Source organism: Mauremys reevesii, linkage group 12 (assembly GCF_016161935.1).
Source record: "Mauremys reevesii isolate NIE-2019 linkage group 12, ASM1616193v1, whole genome shotgun sequence".
Classification (NCBI taxonomy): domain Eukaryota; kingdom Metazoa; phylum Chordata; order Testudines; family Geoemydidae; genus Mauremys; species Mauremys reevesii.
This window is the reverse complement of record NC_052634.1, coordinates 28,815,249-28,840,320: the sequence shown is the minus strand read 5'-3', so window position 1 is coordinate 28,840,320 and position 25,072 is coordinate 28,815,249. Positions and strand designations below refer to the sequence as shown.

The following is a 25,072-nucleotide window of genomic DNA, read 5'->3' as shown; positions in this document are numbered from 1 at the left end:
GGGAGAACAAAGCCGTGGGAGGGGAGGAGAAGGGAGGAGTAGATAATTCTGGGGTGCCAGGACATGGGGCGGGTGTGTGCAGGGTTAGAGCTAAGAAGCAGCAGGGAGGTAGGAGGTTGTGAGAGACGAGGAGGGAACACAAGAAGCTCCCAAGGTGGCCGGAGGTGGTGCCGGCTGAGAGTAGTGGGAAGAAGGGGAGGGGAGTGTGGAGGAAGGGCACCCGGGAAGTGGGCTGGGTGGGTCAGTGGGAGGGAGGAGAGGTTTGGGGATCCAGAGCTCTGGGGGATCCCAGACCTTTAACCCCGAATCCCTACCCAAACCTTGTTGCTTTAGAGCCTCCACTCCAGTTTTCTTTCTGTTCAGTTTCACTTCATTATACATCCCCCCCCAATATTATTATTATTATAACTCTTGACCTCCCTCTCCCACTCATTACCCCCCTCCCCATATGGCCTCCCCATCTCAATGCACAGTGACCCCGGCCTCCGACCCTGAGTCCTTGCTGCATCCTCCCTCCCACACCAGGGCCACATCCCTGGCACCAATGGGCACTTGGCTGATGATGTCACAGGGCGGTGGTGTAGCCTGGACAGTTTCTACACTTATAAGATTACAGGTTGGGGCACAACTTGCCCTTGTACATGGCTACTCAGAGTTAATTGAGAAGATGGAATTTGGTGAAACGCACAGAAACGTGATTTAATCCAAACAGTTATAACTGAAATCATAGGCCAGGCTCAATACACGTAACGATTAAACTAAGGTAAGTACAGTAAAGAGGGTTTTGCACTGTGCATACTTACAAGATACGGACACCATTGGAAAGAAAGATCGACGGGCAAGGGAGCCCATCAGAAGGGAGCCCTGCTTCAGTTTACACTGTCTCAGGGACTGACAAAATGAAAACCTGGTAACTAGGAGAGGTATTTTATCCACTTCCTTATGGTAATAGGATGGCTATATACCATATCTGCTCCTTTTCTCTGATTACAAGAATGTCAATAGCTGCCCCAACCCATACGTGGCCTTTGGGAAGTCCATAAGCATCAAGCATTAATACTCATGATTTACATCACTTATTAATTAATAATTCCAATCTATGAATGTGGTGCAACCTAATTGCTAAAGCCCACCCCAAACTTCCTTCTTTTCGGAAGAATTAGGGGCTGTTGCTCCTGAATTTTAGTGCTTAATTCCCCAGCCTTCTCCTCCCACTGGGGGAGTTTAATTCTCCCTCCCATTACACCTGAGTCACTAGATTTCCTAATTCCCCAAAATCTGCTTTTGCGATGTCACAGTTCTGGGGTAGCGAAGCCTTTGACCTGCCTCCATGGTCTGCTCAAGGAATGGCCTCTCGGGTATCAGGCCTCTAGCCAGCCCCTCTCTATGGGTGGGGACCCACATGCCTCTCCTGTTTGAGCAGGGTGTGAGGATTGCAGCTTGTCCTCCACTGTGTTCACTGGACTAACCTCCAGTTCCCGTGCTTTGCTTTCTCTCCAAGGGCTGTGAGCAGTGTGTGTGTGTGTGTGTGTGAGAGAGAGAGAGAGAGAGAGAGGCAGGAATTTTGGTGATGCCAATACACACCTCAGTTTCCCTCTGTGGTTGGTATTGCCATGATTATAAAGAGCAGGAGACATGAGGTGTTTTGTCACTGAGCTGTCACGGGGTGATATGAATGGGTCATTAAGGACTGGCTGGGACCAACCTACATCAGTGGAATACCCGACAGAGACAAGGGAATAATTGTCACCTGTCCATGGGAGGATCTCAGCTTTGCTGAGTGAAGCATACACGGACTCATGATGTGCTTGGGAGCAGGAAGAACTGGGTTTGCAGACACAGGGAGCTCTACCGGAGCGAAGACAAATGGATAGGCTCAGTGAAAGGAAACCAAACTGTTTTCTACAGCAGCCTGGCTCAAGGGCATTGCCCAGTATGGACTATATCGTCGTATTTGCTTCTCTTTGCTAATATAAAGACTATTAGTGCTGTATTTCAGTTGACTAATGAACCCTGCTATGTTTTAAAAGTCTGCCCAGTGTCACAGCACAAACTTGCTCTGTGCATTGACTGAGGAACAGTCTCTGAACAGGAGTGTAGTTCGGCTGGACCTGCTGGCAGAGCTCACAGGTTGAAATAGGAGTGTTGAAGCCAGAGGCTCAGTCTCAGGTGCTGAAGCTACATGGCCTGTCCTTGTGGAAGAGTGGGAGCCCTTGGGGGTGTAGTGCACTCAAGGGGCACCTCCCAAGGACAGTTTAAAAGCCAGGGCATTGCACAGATCCTGTGGATCCATGACAGTGGCATTGTGCCTTATGGGGAAAAGATATAAAGCAAGAAAAGCATCAAAATGTTTATTTACCATCAGTCCTCTTGGGAATCCCTGATCATTCCAAAGTGTATTAAAAACCTTCTTTAAAAGCTTACGTCTGGGTTCTCAGGTCATGGCAGTTTGTAGCGCAAAAAGGCCCTTCTCAGTCAGCTCAAACTCAACTGTTTCTCCCCAAAAAGTCTGTCATATTCAGTCTCCCGAAAGAGGTAAAATCAGTCACTGCCCCTTTCTGTGCGGGGCAAAGCTTCAGAAGATGGAGTTCTGCATAACCAGCCTTGAGATCCAGCCTTAGTGACACCAGATTGCACAGGAAACCCATCCCCCCATCCCTCAGCCTCCCCGGTATCATCTGGCCCATCTCAGCACCACAGTCTGTGAAGTATTCGTGCTTTCAAGGGCTGGCTCAAAGATACAGATAACAGTCATAAGTAGGGCCAGTGTTTGCTGGCAGTGAAAACAGAGTAATTGACAAGCATGAGCAATATATAATCCTTTACAGCCGGAAAGTGCATTGGGAGAGGAGACAGGAGCCAGCTGTGGGGGAGGTGGGGCCCAGACACTGGGCATTGAGAGCCTAGAGCCGGCTGTGTGCTGGGGAGACAGGGCATGAACCAGCTGTGTGCAGGGGAGAGGAGCAGGGGAGAGGTGCTGTGGACGCAGCCGAGAGCAGGTGCGAGCACCGTCTGCACTGCAGCACGATGAGGGTGCCCAGCGTCCCACTGCCAAGTGCCCCATCTCCCAAGGGGAAGCTCCAGTGTTTTTTCTGAGCCCAGACTTGTATGAGGAGGGAAGAAATTGGCAGCAAGTCTCAAAAGCAGCCAGCCCCCAGCCTCTGCCCCATGCCCTGGGGAGGAGTCAGGGGTCTCCAGGCAGAAATGTGGGGTTTGTGACCCTGCATCCCCAACCACCTTCTGATCAGCTATTCTGGATACGAAGGGTGATTCCAGAAATGAAGAGTAGTTTCAGGGGGAAATGCAGTAATAGCAGCAATTTCCGGAAAACACTGGCCCTAGTCATAACATTAAATACAATAGTCTCAAGTTCTATACCTGTGTTCATCAGATCTGTCCCTCTGCCTTCACATAGTTCACTCTGCTGGCGGGTTCCACCTCTTCCCTCATCTGTGTCTGTCTTGTCTATTTAGACTGTAAATTCTTCAGGGCATGGGCCATCTTCTATTCTGGGTTTGTGCTGTGCCTAGCACAACAGGGGCCCACGGTTCATTGGCACTAAGGTCATGAATATGAGTTATAAGAATAACTCTTCTGCCACTTTGAGCCAAGGAAGCCGGCCTTGGGGTGTTACGTCTTAAAAATGAGCTGGGGTTAAAACCATGGAATATTCCTTGTGACAAGTATCCCACAAATTCCATGGACCTTCCTTGTTTTCTTTCCCTTCCCAGGGTTTCCAGTTTCCAAACCTGATGTGATCTCGCAGCTGGAATGAGGGGAACAGCCGTGGGTCTCAGACCTCTATGGCTCTGAAAAAAAGTGCTCCCGAGAGCTGTCTGCACAGGTGAGGAATTGGGTGAACCATCTCAACAACTGTCTGTGAATACAGGAAACATTTGGGATGCCCTACAAAGACTCTCCAAGTTGTAAGTGCTCCAAGTTCAGAACTGTTCCCTGCAGATGTGACCTCCAGACTCACAGCTCTGCTGGTGCCCCTCACTCCCGACCCGCAGCCCCTGCTATCCCAGCCCTGACCTCCAGACTCACAGCTCTGCTGGTGCCCCTCACTCCCGAGCCACAGCCCCTGCCATCCCAGTCCTGACCTCCAGACTCACAGCTCTACTGGTGCCCCTCACTCCCAACCTGTAGCCTCCTGGGTTCCCCCCAGCTCTAGTGGTGCCCCTCACTCCCGACCCGCAGCCCCTGCTATCCCAGTCCTGACCTCCAGACTCACAGCTCTGCTGGTGCCCCTCACTCCTGACCCGCAGCCCCCTAGGCTCCCCGCTGAGCTCCCCAGTCACTGCGATGCCGGTGCCCCTCACTCCCGACCCGCAGCCCCCTGCGCTCCCTCCAGTTCTGACAGTGCCCCTCACTCCTGATCCGCAGCCCCCTGGGCTCCCTTCAGCTCTGCTGGTGTTCCTCACTCCCGACCCGCAGCCCGTGCCATCCCAGTCCTGACCTCCAGACTCACAGCTCTGCTGGTGCCCCTCACTCCCGACCCACAGCCCCCTGGGTTTCCCCCAGCTCTACAGGTGCCCCTCACTCCCGACCCGCAGCCCTTGCTATCCCAGCCCTAACCTCCAGACTCACAGCTCTACCGGTGCCCCTCACTCCCGACCCGCAGCCCCTGCCATCCCAGTCCTGACCTCCAGACTCACAGCTCTGCTGGTGCCCCTCACTCCCGACCTGCAGCCCCTGCCATCCCAGTCCTGAACTCCAGACTCACAGCTCTGCTGGTGCCCCTCACTCCCGACCCGCAGCCCCCTGCGCTCCCTCCAGCTCTGACGGTGCCCCTCACTCCCGACCCGCAGCCCCTGCCATCCCAGTCCTGACCTCCAGACTCACAGCTCTGCTGGTGCCCCTCACTCCCGACCTGCAGTCCCCTGGGTTCCCCCCAGCTCTAGTGGTGCCCCTCACTCCTGACCCGCAGCCCCTGCTATCCCAGTCCTGACCTCCAGACTCACAGCTCTCCTGGTGCCCCTCACTCCCGACCCGCAGCCCCCTGCGCTCCCTCCAGCTCTGCTGGTGCACCTCACTCCCGACCCACAGCCCCCTGGACTCCCTGCTGAGTTCCTCAGTCACTGTGCTGCCGGTGCCCCTCACTGCCGATCTGCAGCCCCTGCTATCCCAGTCCTGACCTCCAGACTCAAAGCTCTGCTGGTGCCCCTCACTCCCGACCTGCAGCCCCCTGGGTTCCCCCCAACTCTAGTGGTGCCCCTCACTCCTGACCCGCAGCCCCTGCTATCCCAGTCCTGACCTCCAGACTCACAGCTCTGCTGGTGCCCCTCACTCCCGACCCGCAGCCCCCTGCGCTCCCTCCAGCTCTGCTGGTGCCCCTCACTCCCGACCTGCAGCCCCTGCTATCCCAGTCCTGAACTCCAGACTCACAGCTCTGCTGGTGCCCCTCACTCTAGTCACACTTTCTACACATCTAACATTAGTATATAATGTAATACAGATCTATCCCAACACCTGCTGGAGGTCCTCTGGTAACGCGGATTCAGCAGCATGCCTGCGGGAGGTCTGCCGATCCTGTGCCTTTGGCGTAACCACCACCGAATTGCTGCTGAAGCCGCGTGACTGGCAGAGCTCCCGCAGGCATGCCGCCTAATCCGCATCACCAGGGGACCTCCTGCAGGCAGCCTGACTGCCACCCTCACAGTGACCAGCAGGCCGCCCTCCGCAGCTTGCTGCGCTGGTGCCTGGAGCCACCCCTGTCCCTGACCCATGGCAGAGGATATTGGAAGCTGAACATCCAGAGCTTGCAAGATAAAGGAGCAGGGGGCGAAGCCTGGTGGTGTTGGCAGAACAGGAAAGCATCAGAGGGTTCTATGGCAACCAGGGGGATTGGTGGGAGTCGGTGAGGGAGGAGTTGGCGGCTTTGTTCCGGGGGCTGGGGAAACACCACAACATTAAAGAAACCAACGGTGCCAAGTCCTGCAGCGTCGCCTGTGGGATTTCCACAAGAGCATCCAGGCAGGGGAGCCAGTCAGCGTGTGACTGTACGACCGGATCAAGCGCCAGCTGCCCGAGTTCCAGGAGATGAGGCTGCAGCTGGCCGATATGAGCGGGAGCACCGAGTGAAGGGGTTTGAATCATAACTCCAAAGTGGGAGAACAACTCCCCCCACTTGTGCTCAGTCTCCTCTAGGGGGCTGGGCTGGGATCTCTAGGGAAGGAAGCACAGGAAAAAACAGTCTCCCCTATGGAACCCAGGAGTCCTGGCTCCCAGTCCCCCAGCTCTAGACCCCTTCCACCCCCAGAGCCAGGGATAGAACCCAGGGGTCCGGGTGCCCAGCCCCCCCCCTGCTCTGACCACTCAACCCCACTCCCCTCCCAGGGTGGTGCAGGGGTCACTGGGTCTGTGTCCCAGCTCTGCTAAGAGCCTTGACTGATTTTCCCAAAGTGCTTCCTTCTGAATCCAGCACATCTGCCCCGCCCCCCGCCCGGTCACTGCCCACCCCCGTGTGGGGGCACCAGCACTGTGCCAGGTCGTGATGGGAAATTGTCCAAGCTGGCCCAGGAGAGACGTGTGTGTCCCTGCTGCCCCCTGCTGGTGGGGCTGAGCCCCACTCTGTGTGTGAGTGTGTGGTGGCTTTGCAGGATTTTGTATCCTGCAGCAAGTGACACACACACACATTGACGCACAAGGGACTCACACAATCCCAAGAACACTTACACACAACACACCCAGAGGGGCATGCTAGCTCCACCCCCAAAGAGAGAAACAGTCACACTCCCCAGCCACACTCACACACACACCAGAATATTCACAATTGTGCGCAGAGACACAACCGCACACAGTTCACTCCCACTGCTCCCAACACAAAGACCTCCTGCCCCACACAGCGTGTGCCGAGGCCTGTGGAACTCACTGCCACTGGACAGCTACCCATGAGAATGGACCTTTCCAGGAGACCAATAGACATGGCCGTGGCGACAGAGGGGGCTGGGCTCCCAGGGTCTGACCCAGGCTGAGACTGGTTCTGACCTAGAGGGGTCTATCCAGCAGGGGGCCACGTGACCCACACACAGACCCACCAGAAGCGCCTTTCTTAGCCGGTCTCCCAGGCCATCCCCCACCCTGCCCCAGGGTGAGTAACAAAGGGGCACTACGGGACTCTGGGCCGTGTCACAACCCGGCCCCAGCCCCTCGCTCCCACACGCTGGTGAGTTGGGTAACTGCCGAGGGATTGCACAAGAGAGAGTCAGAGCCAGGGAGAGAACCCAGGAAATTCAAGATCTGATGGTTAATTTCAAAATCAAGAAAAGGGAAGGAGAAAACTCGAAAGAGGTTCCTCCTGGCGCTCATGTCCATGAACCCGAATACTCTCTCAGTCCTCAAAGAGAGACCTGGAGAAGGAGACTTGCTGGAGCAAAGCCACAGGGGTCTCTGAGGTGTCCCTGACCCCTCGCCCCTGTCCTGCCTGGCTGATGTCAGCATCTCTCTGTGAGGTCACCACCTCCGCCCCCCCCCGCTTTGACCAATAGTCTGAGGTCCTGCAAAAGGCCTTTGTGATGTCACTGCCACACCCCTCCCTTGCTGGGCCAATGTCCTGCCCCTGGCCAGGCACTTTGGAGGTTTGAGCTACTCCCTCAAGAACAAATGGATATAAATTGGCAGTCGGTAAGTTTAGGCTTGAAATTAGACGAAGGTTTCTAACCATCAGGGGAGTGAAATTCTGGAACAGCCTACCGAGGGAAACAGTGGGGGCGAAGGACCTCTCTGGCTTTAAGATTAAGCTTGATAAGTTTATGGAGGGAATGGTTTGATAGGAGAACGTGATTTAGTCAATAGGTCAATAACGTGCAACCACTGGTAATTAGTACCGAGGGTCAATGTTGGGATATTGAAAGTCTTTTTCCTGAGTGTCTGGCTGGAGAGTCTTGCCCGCATGCTCGGGGTTCAGCTGATCGCCATATTTGGGGTCGGGAAGGAATTTTCCTCCAGGGTAGATTGGCAGAGACCCTGGAGGTTTTTCGCCTTCCTCCGCAGCATGGGGCAGGGGTCGCTTGCTGGAGGATTATCTGCTACTTGAAGTATTTAAATCAGGATTTGGGGACTTCAACAGCTGAGTCAAGGGAGAGAATTATTTCAGGAGTGGGTAGGTCAGCTTTTGTGGCCTGCATCTTGCGGGAGGTCAGACTAGATGATCATAATGGTCCCTTCTGATCTTAAGTTCTATGATTCTATGATTCCCTGTGGATCACCCCATTCAAGGAGCGTTCGTTCTAGGCAGCAAGCCGGTAGTTTTGGATCATCTGCAAATTTTGTCAGCTCACTGTTTAGCAGGTTGTTTATGAATATGTTGACTAGTACTGGAAACTAGTTACCTGTTTCCATCCTGAAAACTGACCATTTATTCCTACCCTTTGTTTCTTGTCTTTTAACTGGTTATTGATCCATGTGAGGACCTTCCGGAGGTGAAAGTAAGCCGGTATGTTCCAGTATGGGTTACCGGCAAGAGCCGTTACGCTGTGCCAGCCCGGCCCGGCTTCCCCAGGCTGGTGATTTAAAGGGCCCAGGGCTCCCTGTAGCGGCCGGAGCCCCTGGCCCTTTAAATCACCTCCCGAGCCCCCCTGCCAGAGCCCCAGGGAGCAAATCACTGCCGTGGGTGCTGCTCTCTCCCGCTCTGCCAACACAGAGCAAGGGTGGCAGAAGCTTCCTTACAGTGGGGGGGGGGCACCGTTGTCCGAACTGTGGCACCCCCATGACACCCCTTCCCTAAGGACCCCCACTCACACCACCTCTCCCCCCGAGGCCACACCCACAGACGCCTCTTCCCCAAGACTGCACCCTCCCCCGCCCCCATCATTTGTCCTAACAGCCAGTAAAGAGTGGTGGGGCCATGGTGCTCTAAACCCCCTGTTCCAGCACCCCTGACACAGAGCTAAGCAGGCAGCAGTGTGTGTGTGTGTGTGACAGAGAGTGCTGTGCTGAGCTGAGCCAGTGAGAGAAGGGGGCTGATGTCGGGGCTGTCCCCTGCCTCTGGACTGGTTGCTTCCAGCAGCTGTCTGAACTTAGAGACAGTGTGCAACACACTCTCCCCCCCCACACACACATGCTCTCTACCCTATCACACACATTGCAGTTGAAAAGCAGCTGGCAATCTAGTAGGATGCCCATGGACCAATGGGATAGAAACCTGCATCATGTGATGCTGTACCAGCCTGTGAGGCATTGCAAACCCTTCCCAAAGCACCCTGCAGCCAGTTGCACAGTGGGATAGCTACCCACAGTGCACTGCTCTCTGTGACGATCCAAGAGATGCTAGCATGGATGTGCTCTGGTGACACAGGGGCATAGGGTGGACATGCAACAGCTGTTCAATTAAAACACTTTAACTAAAGCCACATTATTCTTTCATGTAGACATAACTGAAGAGTGAGACAAGACCCAGCTCCATTGAAACTAAAGAACCACAACTTCCTGCGTAGTTGGCAGGATTTGAACCTGCGCAGGGAGACCCCAATGGATTTCTAGTCCATCGCCTTAACCACTCGGCCACAACTACTTGCTTGATATGTGGCTTTCACTGCACTCTAGTTCTGTTCTCACTGAGTGATCAATTCCAGTTGTTTCCTCAGACCAGCTTCCACAACACACACACTGCTGTGCCCTTGTGTAAGTGTGTCCATGGCTGAACTGCAAGAATTCCTGCTCCTTTCCCTTCTGGCTGGAGCACGAGGACAGTGTGTTTGTGGTTAATGATGTTGCTGTAGATTTTTGTCCATTTCCTGCCTCGATCATTCAGACAGTCCCTTTCCCGTCATATCCCCAGTACATCAGTGATTGTGATAGCAGGGGGCAGGTTTTCTCTGGGGCACTGAGCTTTGCCAGGGGGTTGATGGCTCCTTTCTTTCCTCACCCTGGAGTAAACTCGCTTTTTATTCCATCCTTGATGTTTCAAGGAATAACAACAGATGATCAAAGAAAGAGGTGGACAGGGTAGGTCTCAGGGGAGGGGCAGAGAGGTGTGGGCGATGGACAGGGGAGGGGGCAGAGAGGGGGGGCAGTAGGCAGACCTTGGGTTCGGGGGTGGAGAGGCGCGAGGAGGCCTTGCGGGAGGAGAGGAGCGAGTGATCAGCAGGCCTCAGCCAAAGAGCAGGGGTGGGAAGTGGCCAACTGGGAGGGAGGGTGGAGCACAGGGGGGGCCTCGGAGGAGGAGAATGAGGGAAGGGGGTGGAGTGGGGACAGCACCACGGTCTGGGAAGGGCCGCCCACAGGATTCAGGGGCCTGGGGCAAAACAATTTCAGGGCCCCTTCCATAAAAAAAAAAGTTGCAATACTATCGAATCCTGTATTCTCCTGGGGGCCCTGCAGGGCCTGGGGCAAATTGACCCCCCCCGCCCCTCTCTGGGCGGCCCTGCCCTCAGCCTCTCCTCGTAAGTCCCCTGCCCCCTAGACTCTCTCCAATTTGTTTCTGTAGTGTGTGTGTGTGTATGTGGGGAACTGGACACAATGCTCCAGATGTGGCCTCAGCAGTGCTGACTAGAGGGGAATAATCACTTCCCTCGATCTGCTGGCAACGCTCCTACTAATCCAGCCCAATATGACCAGTTACCCATATTGAATGCAGACACAGCAATAGTTAATACATTGATTCCTGTGCATTCAGGAGGTTATTTCCCACCTATTCATAAATAATGAAGCTGCTCTAAGCGGAGGGGAGAGAGATGTCCCGTCTGTGCAGTTAACCTATCTCCCCGAGAGGTGGTAGCTATGTCAGTGGGGGGAAGTTATGTTGGTGGGTGTGCAAGCTGTGGTGTCTACATGTGTATATAAAGTTTAATCAAACCCCATTTTTTAAACCCCTGTGGTCTGGGAATAGGAAAGGAGCTCTCTGAGGCAGAGCCCATCCTTCAAAATCCTTAAGATCACGGACTTGCCTATGCAAATGTCCTGGAGGTATAGCTCAGTGGTAGAGTATTTGACTGCAAATCAAGTAGTCCTTGGTTCAAATTCAAGTGCCCCCTTACAAGCTTGTTTCTTCAATAAAAATAATTCCATTTCTAGTATGCTCAGGAGCTCTACTATATAGGGATTCCTGAAATGAATGGACACACTTACTGTTTTCCTGTGCAAATGCATAAACACCTAGCAAACGTCCCCCAGCAGAAATCACTTTCAATCCTCTAAGTGTCTTGGTTTGTTTTCATCAATGAAACAAAGACACATGAAGACACATTTGCAGGTCCTTGGCCTCCATGGGCTACAATGTGCAGAAGAAGAAGAACCACATCCACTTGGGAGGCATGGACTAGTCTGTATTACATTTGGTAAGTAAGTTGCCATTGGGACTGAAAACTCTACTGGAGGTGGACAGGAGCCTGTTACAAAAATAAAATAACCAAGATTTACAAACTCCCTGTTACACAGTCAAGCCTCTCTTTGTGCACACGGCATCAATTGGGGCTCTAATAAATGGCAGCCTTCCTTTAACACAGATCGTTGTTCCTTGTAACTTTCAGATGCATTCGAATGGCAGCTGCTTAGAGGTCATGTGCTGCTAGTTCATGAGCAGCAGCAGAGTCTCTGTACGTTTCCCAACCGTAGAGCTGGGTGTGTCTGCATCCAAGTAACTGCAGAGTCAGTGTAGTCCCAGACAGTTAATTGCACAGTCTCACTTTCTGGTCTCATTGATCATTTGGGTAGAAACAGCAACGGTTTGGTGGGTTTTGTTTTTTTTCCCCTTCGTTTTCTCCTAAGGAATGTGTGATCTTGAGCATGTTAGTTTAAGTTCCCTGCGGGTCAGGAAAATTCCATCTCCTTGAAATAGCTGGGAAGTGACCTGTTTGTATAACCTAGAATAAAGGAGCTTTTGTAAAGCAGTTTCATCTTTAAATATGCTGGGATAAAAATAGTAAATAGTAAATTCCACAGCCAGACACCAGGCCAGGATCAATGGATGGGGCCAGGATCAATTAATTACAGAAGAAACAAACTCTTGGGAAGTAGCTGTAATTTGTCCCCAAACCTTTCCTTGTTCTCATATGCTATCAGGGATTCTCTTCTAGAGGGCAGAGTTAAGGTTATCTGGGCATGTACCCTCACTCTGTATTCCCTGTTTTTCCAGAGTTTGAGTTTTACTGAACTCGATGTTCTGGAAGGTAAGAGATAGTCACAGTCAAAGTTAACTCTGTGTTAACAAAGGTTTTGTTAGTGGCAAAAAATGTGACTAATCCCTCACTGCGGTAATTCCACTGACTTCAGTGTACTCTTTCCCCATTTCTAGTTCCAAAAAAATAAGCAAATTAAAACAACCTTGAGACCTAAAATGCTGTGAGAAAATGGAAATTTTAGTAGCTCAAATAATTCAGTTTCTTCTGTGTCTTGTGTGTGTGTAAATGGCACAACACATTAATTTATAAGCACATCTTTCGTAACTTCTTTAAATATTCTGTAGTACATTGACTAGATCAGGTGGGTTGTTCAGTGCAGGGAGGTTTTCATGCATTGCCCAATACATATTTTTCATATTATGTAAATGAACACAACTCATTGAACACAAAATTGTGTATTTCATGCTGTGAACTGTGTCGGTAGCTCAAATTAATAGGTTTATTTTCTCTCTCTCTCTCTCTGTGAGGCACAACAAAATAATTTAGTGATGCTGAAAACATTCCCTTCTCCTCCAGAACTGCCTTGGAATCACCTTCCCTTTGTAGATTAATCTGCCCCTGTGTCTCTACAAGAAAAATATAGTTTCTATGAAAAAAACACAATTTTTTAATTAAAGGGACTGAGACAGAATAGCCACATGATGGTGACACATCAGGAATGCAAAGCAACAGGTTTGTTGCCGGCTCAAAGGGCCCAAGGCGGAGCAACAGCAGGGTTCGTTGCCCAGTGTGCGTCGCACACACCAGGGTGGAGAAGCAAACCACGTTTATTTGAGCTCAAAAAAAGGTGCCAGGGAGAAAAAGCATCTCAAATCCTGCACACCCACGCGCAGGCGGGGGCCCAGCATTTATACCCCCCTTGTTTGTGTGAGCCTTTTGTTTGGTTTCCCCCCTCACCCCTCCCTTCCCAACAGCAGTTACTTTAAACATTACATCTCAGCGCGTTAGAAAAGTTCCCATTCGCATATTTATCTATGGCCTTCACAGCACAGACGCGTGCAGATTTTCCTCCCCCCCTCCCCCTCCCCCTCCTCCCCGCCGCTTTTTGCTGTTTCAAACTGTCCTGCAGCTGCAAGCTGAGACAGCTGACAGTTACACATTTTGCTTGCTTTTTGTTAGCATCTTAGGCTTTGGCTACACTTACACTTCAAAGCGCTGCCGTGGCAGCGCTGTCACGGCAGCGCTTTGAAGCGCTAAGTGTAGTCAAAGCGCCAGCGCTGGGAGAAAGCTCTCCCAGGTCTCCCAGCGCTGTCCGTACTCCACCTCCCTGTGGGGAATAACGTACAGGGCTGGGAGCCGCGCTCCCAGCGCTGGGGCTTTGACCACACTGGCGCTTTGTAGCACCGCAATTTGCAGCGCTGGAGAGGGTGTGTTTTCACACCCTGCTGCAGCGCTGCACATTTGTAAGTGTAGCCAAGCCTTTAGGCTGGTTAAAGTTCACAGCATGGAAGAACTTGGGTTCACTCAGGCCCAAATTCACAACTTTGGTTTACTTAGGCCTAGTGACACCAACAGGTTCCTGGTTTGCACATTGATGGTGACAGGGGATTGAACTCGACTCCCCTCTTTCTACAGACACATTTGTTTTATTCTCTGAGGTCAAACATCAGTTTAAATGTTGTACTTAGTCCTCTGCCTTGTAGCTTCAACAGCCGCAGATGCAAGATGAGTGACTGCAGAGCAAAGAAAGGTTGGGTCGGTCACTAGGTCTCTGTTTCTATTGCTCGTTTGCTCTCTCCCCTTCCCTGATAAGGAGCAACACTAAGAGAAGAAGAGGTTAAACCATGTGCTAGGTGGTGGCTGGGTTTGGATGACAAATTTAAAACCATCTCAGCGCCCTCTAGTGTGACACTGACACCATCAGCTTCTCACCTTTCACTCACACTTCATTAATAACAGTTTCCCTGAACTACTTTGCTGTGATTATTTCAATGGCTCCTACACCGATACCTGCTGCCCCTTCTGGCTGGTTAATTGCACTATTTGGAACCTGCTCCTAAAATTACACCCTTCCTGGGAGCAAGATTCAGAACTGCCCAAGGAAACCCCATTGGGTTTCAAGTGCAGCCCAGGCAGGGTGGCAAGGGGACTGCCCAGGGGTCTCAGAGCTTCTTCCTCCTCACAGAGAGAAGGTTAAGGGGGGGGGCCACCAGTTATGACTCCTGGGTTTTAGTCCTGGCTGTGGGAGGAAAGGGGTGTTTAGTGGATTAGAGTTGGGGGCTTAGGAATCAAAGAGGAAACATCTCCCTTTTCAGCTTCAATGCACATTGAACAAGAACATGGCTTCTCATCTCAGGTTTCAGAGGAGCAGCCGTGTTAGTCTGTATCCTCAAAAAGAACAGGAGTACGTGTGGCTCCTTAGAGACTAACACGTTTCTTAGGTTCTGTTGCCATCATGTGGCCATTTCATTTCACTTCTTATTGTTAAAAGATCTGGGTACTTCAGTGAGGCTAATCATCTAGTGGAACAAGCTCCGCACGGGATTTGGTTAATTCCCCATCACTGCCGTGTGTAAATCAAGACTACAGCTCTTGCTGCAAGATACCTGGTGTGTGGGTGTCCCTGTTCCCCTTCAGAACCTCTGGTACATGGTGCTTCCTCCTCCCAGTTCAAGATCCCATCATGTGGGTGCTCCCATCCAGGATCTCTGGTGGGTGTCTCTGTCCCCACCCCATGAACTAGCTCCCGTGTGTGGTTTCCCTGCCTGCCCCCAGGCTCTGTGGGTGTCTCTGTTCCCCTTTTCAAGATCCGTGTTGCAGGGGGCATCCCTCCCCCCAAGTCAGAATCCCCAGCGTGTGGGTGCTCCCATCCCCCCTCCAGGCTCTGCGGGGGTGTCTGTATAAAAAGAGACCGTGTCTCACTGTCTTGCCCAGGCTACGCTGCAGGGGCTACTCACAGGTGCGATCCCACTACTGATTGGCACAGAAGTTTTGACCTACTCCGTTTCCGACCTGGGCCGGGTCACCCCTCCTTAGGCAACCTGGAGACCCCAAGCTCCCCCGGGATCACCATATTGATGCTGAACTTAGTGCGGACACCTGATCGGCACAGCCCCCTGCAGCCCAGAACTCCTGAGCTCAAGCGATCCACCGGCCTCAGCCTCCCCAGGCGCTGGGATCACAGGCTCAGCCACGGGGCCCGGCTGGTTACAACGTCTCCTGCTTCCAACTTCAGGCTCAGCCTGGGAGCTCTGCGTTCTGAGCGGGTGGAAGTGGAGCCTGGCACTGAGCTGATGCGCTGAGGGTTATTTGCACTGTGCGCTTCACATGGAGGTTAAAACACGGGGCACAGATCTTTGAGCACAACCCTCGTCCTGAGGAATGGGGTCGGAGGGGGGCTGCATAAAGAGAGACCGGCTCTCCCTGGCGGGGCTGCAGTGGCTCTTCACAGGGTCAGTCCCACTGCCAATTGGTACCAGAGTTTTGCCGGCCTCCTTTCCTGGGCTGGCTCCCCTCTCCCTAGGGGGAACTGGTGGCCCCAAACTTCCCAGAAACCAGCATAGCGAGGCCAACCTGAGCACAGACACCTGCTCAGCACCCCAGGGTGCAGCCCTGAACCCCAGCAATCAGCTACACTCAGCTGCCCACCCAACAAGCGTTACACGCAGGAGCCTTCGTGCCCCGCGTGTTCAGGTCCCTCCCAGCGCCAGCTTTAAACTCCCCTGCTCAGTTCTAAGCTTTGGCCACACGGGGGCAGCCTGGAGCTCAGCCAACGCCTCCCGTTGCTGGTTGCGTTTCCCGCTCCTCGTGGCAGGTTCACACCCCGCAGGCAGATCTCTGAATCGGAGCCGAACCGTTCCCCAAATCCAGCGCTTTAGCAGCAGCTTTGCTAGGAAAGCGCTGACGTCCCCAAGTAACGTAAGAGCCAGAGCGCTGTGTCCAGGATCTTCTATTGGGCCCCTCACCGCGGTGTCTGTCAGGCACAAGGAGAAACCAGGGAAATGTTTTCATGGCGTTTAAGGGCAGAAGGGGCCATTAGCTCAGCTAGTCTGACCCCCGAATAACACAGAATTACACCATGACACGTATTGATCCCACAGACCTTAGACAGATCAAAGCGTTTCAGCCCTCAGGAAGGAGGCTAAACTGGGTACCAGAGGCAGCGAACAAGGGGCCCCCAAGGCAATGGCAGGGAGCTGACGAGGTGAAATATGCCCAGATGATCCCAGCCGGCGACCCACCCCCATGCTACAGAGGTGGGAGTCCCTGTTCCTCCTGCCCTTAAGAATCTCTGGTGGTAAGTGGGTCCCCCCAGTTCCCCAGATAAGAGTCCTCCATGTGGTATCCCTGGCTTCACCTCCAAATAAGAACATTGTGTGGAGGGGGTGGGAGGAAGGTTGTCTGGCAGATCTGTAAAGGGGGACTGTGTCTCCCTGTCTGGCCCAGGCTCCTTGGAGGAAGTGATCTCAGTGTGTCTGGCTGTCTCCATTCCTCCCACCCATAAGAATCCCTGGTGTGTGGGTGCACCCTAGACCATTAAGGATCTCTGGTGGGTGGGTGTCTCTCTCCCGCTAGTCAGGATCTCTGGGGCGTGGCTGTATAAAAAGAGACTTTGACTCACCCAGGATGGGCTGCCATCATGGAACAGACCAGGTCCTTCTGTGGAGGTTTTGCTTTCCTCCAAGGACGTGATCTCAGTGTGTGTGGGTGTCCCTGTCCCTTCAACCCTTAACAATCCCTGGTGCATGGGTGCGCTGGGCCCCATTACAATCCCCTCTGTCTTACCCCCCATGAGGGATCCGGTGGATGTGGGTGTTCTCCACGCTACTGGGGGTGTCTGGTTCCCCTGTCCCTCCTGGTTAATAGTGGAGTGTGTGGGTGTCCCCCAGCTCGTTAAGGATCCGTGTTGTGCGGATGCCCCCGTTCTTCTCATTAAGAATGGTGCAATGGAGCATATGGGTGTGTCCCCCACCCCATGAACTAGCTCCCATGTATGGTTCCCCTGCTCCCATCCAGGCTCTGTGGGTGTCACTGTTCCACTTTTCAAGACCCGTGTTGCAGAGGGGTGTCCCTCCCCCCAAGCCAGAATCCCCAGCGTGTGGGTGCTCCCATCCCCCCAGCCAGGCTCTGTGGGGGGTGTCTAAAAAGAGACCTTGTCTCACTGTCTTGCCCACGCTACGCTGCAGGGGCTATTCACAGGTGCGATCCCACTACTGATCAGCACAGGAGTTTTGACCTGCTCCGTTTCTGACCTCGGCCGGTTCACCTCTCCTTAGGCAACCTGGAGACCCCAAGCTCCCCCAGGATCACCATATTGATGCTGAACTTAGTGCGGACACCCGATCGGCACAGCCCCCTGCAGCCCAGAACTCCTGAGCTCAAGTGATCCGCCGGCTTCAGCCTCCCCAGGAGCTGGGATCACAGGCACCAGCCACGGAGCCCGGCTTATTTTGCTGCTTGGCAGCTGGAGCTTTAAACTCTGCTTTTGAGCTCTGTGCCTTGGTCAGATGGGGACAGCCTGGAACTGGGAAATGCTCCTGCTCCCCCCGCCCCCGTCTCATGTCTGGGTGCAGGCTCCTCTCTCCTCTCATGTAAGATCCCGGATGTTTCGGTGCCCCCTTCCCCCGCCCAGGTGTCCGGGTACCTCTGCCCCCCATACAGAATCCTGGATGTGTGGGTGTCCGTCCCTCTGCAGAGGATCCCGGAGTGTGGATGCCCTTGTCCCCCCCTACAAGATCCTGGGTGTGTGGGTGCCACTCTCCCCCCCCCGTAGATCTCTGGTGGGTGGGTCCCCAGGGTGTGAGTGCTCCCATCCCCCGATACAGGCTGGGGAGGGTATAACTGGCTCTCCCTGTCCTGCCCAGGCGGTGCTACAGCAGCTGTTCACAGGGGCAGCAACCCCACTGTCACCCTGCAGCTTTAACCTGCTCCAGGGATGACCTGCTTCACCCTCCTTTGGGAGCCCGGGGACCCTGAACTTCCCAGATTCACCTGATTGACTCCAACCTTAGCGCAGACACCGGCTCAGCCTGGCAGGGAGCTGCCCTGAGCCCTGACAATCAGCTTCCCTCCGCCTCCTGCTGCACAGCGAGGATCCCACGCGAGAGCCTTTGTGCCCCACGTGTCCAGCCAGGTCCCTCCCAGCTCCAGCTTTCAACTCTGCTTGTGAGGTCCCCTCTCCGGCCACACGGGGGCAGCACTAATGGCCTCATCTAAATTTGACCCTTCAGACCGCAGATTATAACCCAGCGGGCAGATTATAGCCCAGGAAGCCAAATCCTTCCCCAAACTGACAGCTGAAGCAGAAGATCCCCTTGGAAAGATCAGGAATTTTGCCTTTAAAAACAAGGAAAATGTGCATTGGTCTCTTCTGTCTACAGCGAGAGATTGAAGAAACTCAATTGATTTCATTGACTGGAGGTTAAGAGGGGATTTAGTCACTGATTTTAAATACACAGTTTTAAAAATTCCCAGAGGGGGGAATATCTGATTTTAAAGGGTTCTTTAATTCACCAGACAAAGGTTGAACACGACCTCCTTGGTTTGCAGTCAATGTCACAAAACGCCAACTGGAAATTACCATTTTTTAACCGTGAGGCTAATTATCTAGTGGAACAAGTTCTGCGCAGGAATTGGTTAAATCCCCATCACTGCCCTGTGTAAATCAAGACCGCAGCTCTTGCTGCAAGACACCTGGTGTGTGAGTGTCCCTGTTCCCCCTTCAGAACCTCTGGTACATGGTGCTTCCCTCCTCCCAGTTCAAGATCCCCATCATGTGGGTGCTCCCATCCAGGATCTCTGGTGGGTGTCTCTGTCCCCCACCCCATGAACTAGGTCCAGTGTGTGGTTTCCCCTGCCTGCCCCCATCCGGGATCTGTGGGTGTCTCTGTTCCCCTTTTCAATACCCGTGTTGCTTGGGTGCGCCCCTCCCCCCAAGTCAGAATCCCCAGCGTGTGGGTGTCCCGTCCCCCCTGCAGGCTCTGCGGGGGGTGTCTGTATAAAAAGAGACTGTATCTCACTGTCTTGCCTAGGCTACACTGCAGGAGCTATTCACAGGTGTGATCCCACTACTGATCAGCAGGGGAGTTTTGACCTGCTCCATTTCTGACCTGGGCCGGTTCACCCCTCCTTAGGCAACCTGGGGAGCCCAAGCTTCCCCAGGATCACCATATTGATGCTGAACTTAGTGTGGACACCCGATCGGCACAGCCCCCTGCAGCCCAGAACTCCTGAGCTCAAGCGATCCGCCAGCCTCAGCCTCCCCAGGCGCTGGGATCACAGGCACCAGCCACAGAGCCCGGCTTGTTTCACAGCTTGGCAGCTGGAGCTTTAAACTCTGCTTGTGAGCTCTGTGCCTTGGCCAGACGGGGACAGCCTGGAACTGGGAAATGCTCCTGCTTCCCTCGCCCCCGTCTCATGTCGAGCTGCAGGCGCCGCTGTCCTGCCAGGTAAGATCCCGGATGTTTCGGTGCCCCCCATCCCCTGTCCAGGAGCCCAGGTGTCCGGGTACCTCTGCCCCCCATACAGAATCCTGGATGTGTGGGTGTCCGTCCCTCTGCAGAGGATCCCAGAGTGTGGATGCCCTTGTCCCCCCCTACAAGATCCTGAGTGTGTGGGTGCCACTCTCCCCGCCTAGAAGATCTCTGGTGGGTGGGTGCCCCTGTTCGCCCTTACAGCATCCCTGGTGCACGGGGGCCTCCCTCCGTCCCAACTCAGGGGCCCCAGGGTGTGAGCGCTCCCATCCCCCGATACAGGCTGGGGCGGGGGAGGGGTATAACTGGGTCTCCTTGTCCTGCCCAGGCGGTGCTACAGCAGCTGTTCACAGGGGCAGCAACCCCACTGTCAACCTGCAGCTTTAACCTGCTCCAGGGGTGACCCATGCGGGTCGGGAGTGAGGGGCACCAGCAGAGCTGAGAGTCTGGAGGTCAGGACTGGGATAGCAGGGGCTGCGGGTCGGGAGTGAGGGGCACCGTCAGAGCTGGTTGACGCCTAAGGGGCTGCGGGTCGGGAGTGAGGGGCACCAGCAGCGCAGTAACTGGGGAGCTCAGCGAGGAATCGAGGGGGCTGCGGGTCGGGAGTGAGGGGCACCGTCAGAGCTGGAGGGAGCGCAGGGGGCTGCGGGTCAGGAGTGAGGGGCACCAGCAGAGCTGAGAGTCTGGAGGTCAGGACTGGGATAGCAGGGGCTGCGGGTCGGGAGTGAGGGGCACCGTCAGAGCTGGTTGACGCCTACGGGGCTGCGTGTCGGGAGTGAGGGGCACCAGCAGCGCTGTAACGGGGGTGCTGAGAGTGGAATCGAGGGGGCTGCGGGTCGGGAGTGAGGGGCACCAGCAGAGCTGTGAGGCAGGAGGTCAGGACTGGGATAGTAGGGGCTGCGGGTCGGGAGTGAGGGGCACCAGCAGAGCTCTTGGTGTGGAGATCAGGATTGGGATAGGAGGGGCTGCGGGTCGGGAGTGAGGGGCAGCAGCAGAACTGTGAGTCTGGAGGTCAGGACTGGGATAGCAGGGGCTGCGGGTCAGGAGTGAGGGGCACCACTAGAGCTGGGGGGAACCCAGGGGGCTGCGGGTCGGGAGTGAGGGGCACCGGTAGAGCTGAAGGAAGCCCAGGGGTCTGTGGGTCAGGAGTGAGGGGCACCGGCAGCACAGTGACTGGGGAGCTCTGGTAGCCCAGTCGCTGCATGTCGGGAGTGAGGGGCACCAGCAGAGCTGTGGATCTGGAGATCAGGATTGGGATAGGAGGGGCTGCGGGTCGGGAGTGAGGGGCAGCAGCAGAGCAGGAGGGAGACCAGGGGGCTGCGGGTCGGGAGTGAGGGGCACCGGCAGAGCTGGTTGACGCCTAAGGCTCCGGGTCGGGAGTAGGGGCAGCAGAACTGTGAGTCTGGAGTCAGGACGGGGATAGCAGGGGCTGCGGGTCGGGAATGAGGGGCACCGGCAGAGCTGGAGGGAGACTAGGGGGCTGCGGGTCGGGAGTGAGGGTCACCAGCAGAGCTGTGAGGCTGGAGGTCAGGTCTGGGATAGTAGGGGCTGCGGGTCGGGAGTGAGGGGCACCAGCAGAGCTGTGAGTCTGGAGGTCAGGTCTGGGATAGTAGGGGCTGCGGGTCGGGAGTGAGGGGCACCGGCAGCGCAGTAACTGGGTATCTCAGCGGGGAATCCAGGGGGATGCGGGTCGGGAGTGAGGGGCACCAGCAGAGCTGTGGGTGTGGAGATCAGGACTGGGATAGCAGGGGCTGCGGGTCAGGAGTGAGGGGCACCACTAGAGCTGGGGGGAACCCAGGGGGCTGCGGGACGGGAGTGAGGGGCACCGGTAGAGCTGAAGGGAACCCAGGGGTCTGTGGGTCAGGAGTGAAGGGCACCAGCAGAGCTGTGAGTCTGGAGGTCAGGACTGGGAAAGCAGAGGCTGCGGGTCGGGAGTGAGGGGCACCGTCAGAGCTGGTTGACGCCTAAGGGGCTGCGGGTCGGGAGTGAGGGGCACCGGCAGCGCAGTAACTGGGGAGCTCAGCGAGGAATCCAGGGGGCTGCGGGTCGGTGTGAGGGGCACCAGCAGAGCTGTGGGTGTGGAGCTCAGGATTGGGATAGGAGGGGCTGCGGGTCGGGAGTGAGGGGCACCGGCAGCACAGTGACTGGGGAGCTCCGCGGGAAGCCCAGTCGCTGCAGGTCGGGAGTGAGGGGCACCAGCAGAACTGTGGGTCTGGAGATCAGGATTGGGATAGCAGGGGCTGCGGGTCGGGAGTGAGGGGCACCGGCAGAGCTGTGGGTCTGCAGGTCAGGACTGGGATAGCAGGGCTGCGGGTCGGGAGTGAGGGGCACCGTCAGTGATGGGGGGAACCAAGGGGCTGCGGGTCGGGAGTGAGGGGCACCAGGAGAGCTGTGGGTGTGGAGATCAGGATTGGGATAGCAGGGGCTGCGGGTCGGGAGTGAGGGGCACCAGGAGAGCTGTGGGTCTGGAGGTCAGGACTGGGATAGCAGGGGCTGCGGGTCGGGAGTGAGGGGCACCGTCAGTGCTGGGGGGAACCAAGGGGCTGCGGGTCGGGAGTGAGGGGCACCAGCAGAGCTGTGGGGCTGGAGGTCAGCACTGGGATACCATCCAGCCTGATGGTAAGCGATGCCCAGCTGAGCCCATGGCCAGTACGTCCTGCTCCACCCACGACCGGGCTGGGAGCCAGGACTCCTGGTTCTTCTCCCCAGCTGTGGCAGGGCAGTGCAGGATAGTGGTTAGAGTGGGGGTTGGGAGCCAGGGTATCTGGGTCCCACCGCTGGCTCTGGGAAGGGAGTGGGGGCCAGTCTTGTGCACCCCCTGGCTTGAAGTGGTTTCCATCCTGTGCAGGGTTTACAGTTTTGTTCACTGGCTCTCAGCACCTCCCACTATACAAATTGTCCCAGTGCCGCTGGGTCTAGTGGTTAGAGCCGGGGAGGCCGGGAGCCAGGCAGGGGCGGTGGGTATAAGGGGCCCGGGCAGGCACCTGGCCCGTGCTCCACCCAGAGGCCCTGCTCCCACTCGTCCTCTCCCCCGCAAGGCCCCATCCTCACTTCGCCCTTTCCCAAGCTCCATCCGGCCACATGGGGCCGTGGGGGGAGAGGCCGGGGGTGCAAACGGCAGAGAGGCAGGCGGGGGCCTTGGGTGGGGCAAGAGGCACAAGTGGCAGGGCCTCGGGGGAAGAGACGTGAGAGGTCGGCGGGGAGGGTCAGGGGAGTGGAACAAAGGGGTCCTGAGGGGGCATGTGGGCGGGGCTGAAGGGGCGTGTGGCGGGGCTGAAGGGGAGTGTGGGTGGGGTGGAGGGCGTGTGGGCGGGGCTGAAGGGCGTGTGGGCGGGGCTGAAGGGGGCGTGTGGGCGGGGCTGAAGGGGGCGTGTGGGTGGGGTGGAGGGGGCGTGTGGGCGGGGCTTTGGCAGGAGGAGGCTGAGTGGCAGCAGGCCTTGGGGCAGGGCCACAGTCCGGGCCCGCCCAGCCTCCCCAAGTGGAGGAGTCCCAAGCTGCCCATGGAGCCAGGACTCCTGGGTTCTATTCCTGGCTCTCCCCAGACTCCCAATCTGAGCTGGTGCAGCCCATCTCGCCCTCCCTGGTGCCTCAGTTTCCCCCGTGTGAGACGGGTCCCAGTGTGAACGGCTGCAGCGCCGTGGAGAATCTCGTCCCTTCTCCTGGCGGCTCCTTGGTAGCCCTGGGGAAGCAGCCAACTGCTGCAGCCCCTGGCTCCCGCCTGGGCAGCCCGGTGGGGTGGGATCTGGGCAATGGGAAGAAGGAATCCCCTTCCCCACCCCACCCCGGGGACATGGGGAGGCTGGTGCTGCAGGGGCAGGAGTCCTGCAGCCCTCGCAGGGGAGAAGGGCAGGTTCCCGGCTTGGCTGCTGATGGGGCGGGGTGGGGGCACTGCTGGACTGGGGCTCCCCCTGCGGGGTGGAGATGGAGCACGGCCTGCTGGGAGCGGACGTCTCCTCTGGATGGGGAGAGTGACACTGGCCAAATTGTGGAGCCCCTGTCCCCAGACAAGGGAGGGGCCTCTCAGCCTTGCCGGCTCGTCTCTCTTTCACCAGGATCGGCCCAGCACCTGGCCTGGCCCAGCCCCCCCTTCCTCAGCGCCAGCAGCTGCCCATTGTGGGGAGTGGAGCGGCCGGGGTGGGGCCTCTCAAGCCCCGGGGAGCAGGGCCGGGGCACTGGGGGCAGAGGCTGCGATGGGGAGGTGGGTTGAGAGATGTCGGGAGGTGAAGCTGGGACTCAGGGGAATGGGGCAGGCTGCAGGAGGAAGTGTGGGGGGCCACCGGAGGGGAGCTGGGGCTGGGAAGCTGCGGGGGACACAGACGGGGGTAGTGGTGACACCGCAGGGGCTGCTCAAGAGGCAGTGGGCTGGGGGCAGGGCGGGAGCTCGGACAGGGGTGGGGTCAGTCCCATTGCGGGTCTCCTGTGAATGGCACCAGACTGCAGGGAACCCCACGGCCGGCAGCCCCTGCTGGGGGTCTGGTCAGTGCAGCCCCCGCTGCACCCTGCTGGGGTCTGGTCAGTGCAGACCCCGCTGCACCCTGCTGGGGTCTAGTCACTGCAGCCCCCGCTGCACCCTGCTGGGGTCTGGTCAGTGCAGCCCCCGATGCACCCTGCTGGGGTCTAGTCACTGCAGCCCCCGATGCACACTGCTGGGGCTCTGGTCACTGCAGCCCCCGCTGCACACTGCTGGGGCTCTGGTCACTGCAGCCCCCGCTGCACCCTGCTGGAGGCTCTGGTCACTGCAGCCCCCATGCACCCTGCTGGGGTCTGGTCAGTGCAGCCCCGATGCACCCTGCTGGGGGCTCTGGACACTGCAGCCCCCGATGCACCCTGGTGGGGCTCTGGTCACTGCAGCCCCGATGCACCCTGCTGGGGCTCTGGTCACTGCAGCCCCCGCTGCACCCTGCTGGGGCTCTGGTCACTGCAGCCCGCCCCCGCTGCACCCTGCTGGGGGCTCTGGTCACTGCAGCCCCCCCCCGATGCACCCTGCTGGGGGCTCTGGTCACTGCAGCCCCCCCCCCGCTGCACCCTGCTGGGGGCTCTGGTCACTGCAGCCCCCCCCCGCTGCACCCTGCTGGGGGCTCTGGTCACTGCAGCCCCCAACCTCACACTGGAACTGGGCGGGGGGGGGGGAAGGTTTCTTCTCGCGCTCCCATTGGTCAGGGCTCTGCCTCCTCTTCCTATTGGCTGTCTCGGGAGAGGCGGAGTTTCCGAGAGGGCGTCACGTGGCCTTGAAGCGTTCGCGAGGCGGCTCCTGAGCAGCCCAACCCCTGAGCTCCCCTCCCCAGTGCCGCCCATCCCCTATCTGCCCTGCCGCCAACCCCTGAGCTCCCCCTCCCCACTGCCGCCCCTCCCCTCTCTGCCCCCAGCCCCCAACCCCTGAGCTCCCCTCCCCAGTGCCGCCCATCCCCTCTCTGCCCCGCCCCCAACCCCTGAGCTCCCCTCCCCACTGCCGCCCATCCCCTCTCTGCCCCGCCCCCAACCCCTGAGCTCCCTCCCCACTGCCGCCCCTCCCCTGTCTGCCCTGCCCCAACCCCACCG

The 25,072-nt window shown here is 56.7% G+C and overlaps 1 non-coding gene and 1 pseudogene across 1 annotated transcript; both read right to left on the bottom strand.

The window, feature by feature from the left end:
- The window catches only part of LOC120375866, a 332,464-nt pseudogene that overhangs the window by 274,760 nt on the left and 32,632 nt on the right, over positions 1–25,072 (bottom strand).
- On the bottom strand, positions 9,433–9,514 carry TRNAS-AGA. The gene has a single exon. It is a non-coding gene; the product is annotated as a tRNA-Ser (tRNA).